Below are 6,344 nucleotides of genomic sequence, written 5' to 3' on the forward strand. Positions count from 1 at the left end.
TCTTAATATGGCCAGAAATGCTGCGTTAATTCACCAGTGCCTACTTAAACCAAGGAGGAGTGTGACACGAGGTGGTTTTCTCTCAGCTCTGAAGTGCTGTCAAGATGGGAATTCCTCAGAACTGGGCACAGGAGGCAGAGATGCTGTGGGCCTTCTGCAGATTAAAGAAAACACAACCGTGGGGCATTTCTGAACCATTTAATGCACCAAGCTCCTCCTCTGCTTTCCCCTGGAAAATCTGTTACCCCAGGAGTCTCAGAGCGAGTCCTGTTTTTCCAGGGAACATGACAGATATCAGCCAGTGCTAACTCAGTGCTGAGAGAGGAGCAAGAGTCACCCAGGGCATGGGTCCTGCCTGGATTGTTTCTGAGCTGGCAGAGGGGGAATGGAAAATAAGAAGGAAGAAGATGTGAAAGCAACATTTTAAAGGCCATGGGCAATGAGGCAAGTCATGAGGAATAATAAGAGCCCTGTCTGCATTAGGACTTCACTTACAAATAACTTCTGGAAGGTGGCTCTGAGATGGCTGTGATTTCATACCCGATTAAACCGTGGTGCAGAGTCCTGGAGGCAGCTTACAAACACGATTTCTGCTCTGTGCTGCTCGCAGTCATGGTGCTCCAACCACATTTACTAATTATGTTTCCTCTGGGGAAGTGCTGTCTCAGCGTAACCAGGCTGGGGTGTGACTGGCGGGCAGGGTGGGGGCACAGGGGTGGCCCAGACCCTCTGTCCCCCCAGCCCAGCTGGCACAGGATGGAGCTGTGCACCGGACCCAGCACCCCCACACCACGGCACGAGTGAAGGGATTTTCCAGGCTTGACTTTGGGTCCCCAAAATTCCATGTACTCAGCAAGAGGAAAGGCTGTTGGGAACGTGGGCTGTTCAATATCCTCAAAAGCTCCTGCAAGGACCCAAGTGCCCGTGTGGGGAGTGACACTCCAGCCCCGTGGCACAGAGGGAACTGGCCTGATGCTATCATGCTTGTCAGGCTTGCTCACATTTAGCAGATTACTTTAGAATTTGCATTCTGGCAATGGGAGTTGAAACAGCAACCATAAACTTGATCAGCCTCATGTATAAGGTGATTTACATAATTTCCTATTTTCATGGGGCTCCTGTTTAATTTTTCCACCCCTTGTATGATCAAATATACCTACTTCCAGATGAAACATATTTCAAGTTTAGAGGATTAACCTGCCTGCAAGAAGTGACAATGTTAACAGCTTGTTATCTCCAAAACACAATTCCAGGATCCCTGCAAGCTGGAGAAACTCAGCTGTCTCCATCCCTCAGGGAATGGCATCACTTCCAGGGCTTTGAGAAAGAAGTTGCATATCCAGGACTCCCTTTTCTCCCCCTCTTCTAGTGCCTGGGCCACTTAAATAGGGCTGATGTAGCTCACAGAAAGCTGCCGTGTGTCCAGGCAGAGTAGCCAGGTTTGATGTCCAAGGCTCCCACAGGGGTGCAGCATTGCACCTTCTGCCCGGGGAACGGAGCCGGTGCTGCCGGCGCTGCAGCTCCCTCTCCCCGGGCAGGGATGGGCTCGCAGCTGCATCCCAAGGAAAGCAGCTGCTGGGAAAGGATCAGCTTTGTAGCCAGTCTGAATAAGCCTGGTCCCTAGGAGCAACGCACACCGAATTATTGGAGTGGGAACTGGGGTATCGTGGGCTCTGTGGCTCTTTGGAGGGCATGGAAAAGAGATGGCATCCCTGCCTGCCTCAGTTTCCCCACACCAAGTACCAGGATGGCAGTGTTGGCAGTGCAAGAACAAGGACATGCCAATGTTAATTAATATCAGTTTGCAAAGTGAGCTCTCAGACAGCAGATTCATGTCCAGCGTCCTGCTCGGGAATTCACCCCTCTGCCCGCAGATGGATCCAGGGACCTACCACCAGCATGACTCAAGGGAGCATCTGGCTCATGGCTTGCTGAAGCAGAGGGAATTCTCCCAGGCTGGCAGTGCCCTCCTGCTGCCAGGCCAGCCAGGGGCCCACCCTCATCACTGCCACCCTCCCGAGCCGCGGGCACCCTCCATCCGCAGCGCCTGAGCGATGGAGACGAATGACTCTTTGTGTGACAGGAATGAATATCTAACACAGCCTTCCTCACACCTGCTGGACACCCAGCCTGCCTTTTCCTTGCTGGGCAGAGGAGCCTGCATTGATCTGCTGCTAAAAATAGGAGGCTCCAGGTTTGGAGGCAGCAGCACCAGCTCCACCAGCGAGGCTGCGAGAGGTTCCTTGCATCTGTTGCCTGGCAGAGGCCCAAAGTATTTTTCTGGTACAAGGGGCTTTTTTTCATGCATCACCAAAGAACAGAGCTGCTATTTTTAGCTCTAATAAGCATATTTAATTTCCTACTGCCTCATTTCTACTGTTTTGTGCAAGTAGCATTTCTGAGCATGACCCTGGGGAGCAGGTGAGGATCTTGTCTGCATCCCTTGAGCGTCCAAACAGATGCTGTTCCCCTCAGCACCACCAAACACTGGAATTCAATGAAGAACAATGTACTGGGGCTGCTCCAGATGTAACCCCAAGGAGGCTCCCACCTCCACTGGGGACTGTGGGGTCCTCTGGGCAGGGACCCCTCACACCTCCAGTGCCCCTGTTCCTATCTGGGGCAGCAAAGGGCTCCCATTACACAAATAATTAATAAACACAACATCAAAGGTCGCTCCTTGGCATTCCAAAGTGGTCACACTGTGCCATAAGTCCCAAACTGCCTCTGCCATCAGCTCGACAATGTACTGGGGCTGCTCCAGATGTAACCCCAAGGAGGCTCCCACCTCCACTGGGGACTGTGGGGTCCTCTGGGCAGGGACCCCTCACACCTCCAGTGCCCCTGTTCCTATCTGGGGCAGCAAAGGGCTCCCATTACACAAATAATTAATAAACACAACATCAAAGGTCGCTCCTTGGCATTCCAAAGTGGTCACACTGCGCCATAACTCCAAACTGCCTCTGCCATCAGCTCACAGACAGCCCTGGCTGTGCTTCCCCTCAGCACCTTCGATGGAGGGAGATTCAAACAGGCTCCAGGTTCACTTTCCACTGTGGTTGATTTTGGTCACAAGGGGAGGGGATGCAAATGCTGAGCTGTGTTGTGTGAGAAGTAACATAAAAACACTCAGCATGCCCATAACTCACTGCCAATCCAGGCTGCAAACACACCCCTGACAACGAGACAAATAAAGACTCTGGGCTGTTCGTAGGCTGGTCCTTATCCCCCACCGATCAATACGGCTCATCAGGCTTGGGAGGCAATCATGTCCTCTGCTACCCAGCCCAGAACCTCTGGTAATGGCTTGCCAATGCCAAGTAATTATAATGATGTCTTGCAAGTGAAGCAGAAACAACCAAGTAAACGGATTTAAAGCAGTTTAATCGGGCTGAGTTTTCCTTGAGTTCAGTGCCATCCCCATGTTCTGTCAGCCCAGACCTGTGCTTTATGAGATTTACTTGCTAGCTTTCAAGAGCTGCCCGTCCTCTCCAGCCCTCTGCTCGCTGGCCCCACCCTGACCCTGGGAGAACTCCTGTCCATGACAGCAGCAGAGCCCTGGAGCAGCTGCCCAGGGCCAGCCTGGAGTTCCCTCTCTGGGGACATCCCAAACACGCCTGGACGCGTTCCTGTGTCCCCTGCTCCAGGACACCTGGCTGGGCAGGCGTCGGACTGGATGATTCCAGAGGTCCCTTCCAACCCCCTCCTGTGATTCTGGAGCCCACGTGACACTGTCATTTTCCCCAGCTGTTTTCCTGTCCCCCACCCCTCCTGGCTGCAGTTGGGCACTGTCCCCATCCCCAGACATCTCTGGCACAACTTGGGAGACAAGCCCAGCTCCTGCAGGCTGAGAACTCTGAGTGTGCTGTGGATTACCACCTGGCAGGGCTTAAATGTTTACTGCAGACATAAGCCTCGTCATGGCTGATTTTATTTATCGTTGTGTCTTTCCAAATAAAACAGAAAGTGAACAAATAAACTGGGTGACAGAGCCATAAACCCTGCGCCTGCTCATTCACTTGAAGAAAAGCCTACTTCAACTAATTAACCTGTGCAAGCCTTGTGCTGTTCATAAACAAGGCAGGAATTAATCGAGGCTAGGGCTGGTCCCAGGGAAAAAGCTGTGAAGGAAGGCATGTTGTGGCAGTTTTTTCCTGCTTTTTCTTCCTGTACTGAGCACACCTGGGATGTGCTGGAGCAAAGGTTGTGTGAGTGGAAGCTGCAGCCTCCCCAGCACTGGGGGATTACAGAAACAAGCACCAAAACACGGTTTTTTTGTACAAATCTCCTCACAGATCCAGGGGGAGGATGGATTATACAGTGCAGCAGTCTGAGAGGAGCAGAGAGGAATGAGTAAATAAAGCTGTGGGTCTGTGGGGATGGGGGGATGCCCATGAGAAGTGCAAGTAGCCTCTAGGAAAACCAACAGTGGGAATGCTGGCCGGGGATGTGCTGGGGGCAGGGATGCCCTGCACAGCTGTGGGCAGAAGGTGTCTGAGGCTTTCTGTCACAGCAGCCCTGGCTGCTCACTGGTCACACACACACAAAGGGAGACTTGGCAGAATGGAGAGGGGGCAGAAATACAAATCAAGGAGTAACACTTTTGAAGGAGAAATTATAAATTGCAATTTAATCACATAATCACTTTGACACTCTCAAGCAAGCTAATTTCTTCCCTTGCCTCATTTCACCCACTTGGCAAGATGAATCTTGATGAATAATGTCCTATGAATATTTAATTTTTTGATCAATTTGAATTTTTTTTTTCTCCTATCCCTACCTGCTGGAAAAAATCAGTTCTCTCCTCTTTTCTTCTCACAAACATAGAGAGAACAACAGCTTCTTCTTCAACTTCCATCCTCCCCTGTTTTCATCCTTTTTTCCCTCCCTTTTGGAAGGGTTTTTGGCCAAGCAATGACCATTGTCATCACCCCTTGCCCATCCTCTGCTGCAGGAAACTGGGGCCAATCAGGGAATTTCCTCAAACCAGGACAACTTTGCAGAAAGGCAAGAAAATTGACAATCTCAAATGGTTCTAAAGCAATTGGAATATAGTCATATTGTTTGTGCATGAATTTGGTGACTGAGGAGAGGGGAGTAATGACCTCCCTGTTAATGAGCATTGGCAGCAGCCCCTTCACAGGTGGGTGATGGGTCACCTCCAGCAGCTCCTGTTCCTTTGTGTCCACAGAGAATGGTGTGCAGGCCTCAGCCAGTGCAGGCTTCCAGGAATCAGCTGGATGAGCCTGCAAGGGCTTACCTGAGAGCACCACCCACCTCCTGGAGCAGGAGCGAAGGATAAATGGTCCACCTGAAACCCTGTCTATTTTATTTGCTGTTTTTCTTTGTTTCTCCCAGCTGCTCAATCCATTTCTGCCCCAAACTGCCAAATTAGGAAAGTGTTTTTGAAGTTAACACTGATTTCAAGCTAGAAATCAATGCCCTCGACTTGACACCACAATCCATCCCCAGCACCGCTGCTCCCGATGCTGCAGGGATAACCAGACTGTGCTGAGGCCGTGAGAAATACAGGACTAACTTCAGCCTGAAATCCACTGGATTTGGGGAAAGGGGAGACTTGGATCCCCCCTGCACGCTGCTCCAGCCGGGCTGGTCCAGCAGCCTGGTACAGGAGCACAAGTGCTTCCCTCAAATCCATCGCCCAACATCCAAATCTGCCAACTGCTTGAGCAAGTGAGAGGCTGCAAGAGCGCTTGGCACGTGCTGTTTGTTTAAGCTGTTTATTAGAACTGACAGCCAAATCACCAGAAATCCAGCTGAAGTGCCTCCGTGGGTTTAAGGAAGGAGAAGGAAGCTGAGTGCTGTGGCACAGGGGGTTCATAAGCACTGACACTGCATGAGTGCTGCAGAGGGGGAGGCAGGCCAGGGGAAGCTCTGGGACGCTGCCACCTGCCTCTGCCCCACGTTCCCCTCCCCTCTGTGCAGTTTGCTAGCTCAGACTCCCTCTTTCCCCTGTGCAATGGCATTTCTGGGGGCCTGTCCTTGCCCTGAAGATCTTACAGGGTGAAGTGACCCCAGCAAACGCTCCTGGCCAAACTTCCCGCTGTGCCAAGCACCGGTGGAGCACCCAGGTGTTTCCTCATCTCCTATCTTCCCTCTGTTGTTGTTGCTTCTGTTTTAGAAATAGGCATTCATTTACTAGGTCCTATTCTGTCCTGCATTCAAAGCAGGTTCCCCTGCCCATCATCCCACCTCCAAACATTCCACTGGAATTTCTCAAGCGGCACAGGGAAGTGAGTGACAGTTAACACACAGAGTTCAGTGCCACTGGCCGATCTGAGGGGACACAGCAATATTCCCTCTCTCAGGCACACACTGCAGCT

General features: G+C 51.5%; 1 protein-coding gene across 2 annotated transcripts in view; it reads right to left on the reverse strand.

The window, feature by feature from the left end:
- The window catches only part of CTTNBP2NL (CTTNBP2 N-terminal like), a 31,496-nt gene extending 25,579 nt beyond the window's left edge, over nucleotides 1-5,917 (reverse strand). For both annotated transcript variants that reach the window (XM_041427095.1, XM_041427094.1), the window contains exon 1: nucleotides 5,911-5,917. The gene's annotated coding sequence lies outside the window, so the exon portion shown is untranslated. The remainder of the gene's footprint in view (nucleotides 1-5,910) is intronic.
- Between the last annotated feature and the right edge of the window lie 427 nt (nucleotides 5,918-6,344).

This window comes from Onychostruthus taczanowskii, unplaced genomic scaffold (assembly GCF_017590055.1).
Source record: "Onychostruthus taczanowskii isolate IOZ18803 unplaced genomic scaffold, ASM1759005v1 scaffold97, whole genome shotgun sequence".
Classification (NCBI taxonomy): domain Eukaryota; kingdom Metazoa; phylum Chordata; class Aves; order Passeriformes; family Passeridae; genus Onychostruthus; species Onychostruthus taczanowskii.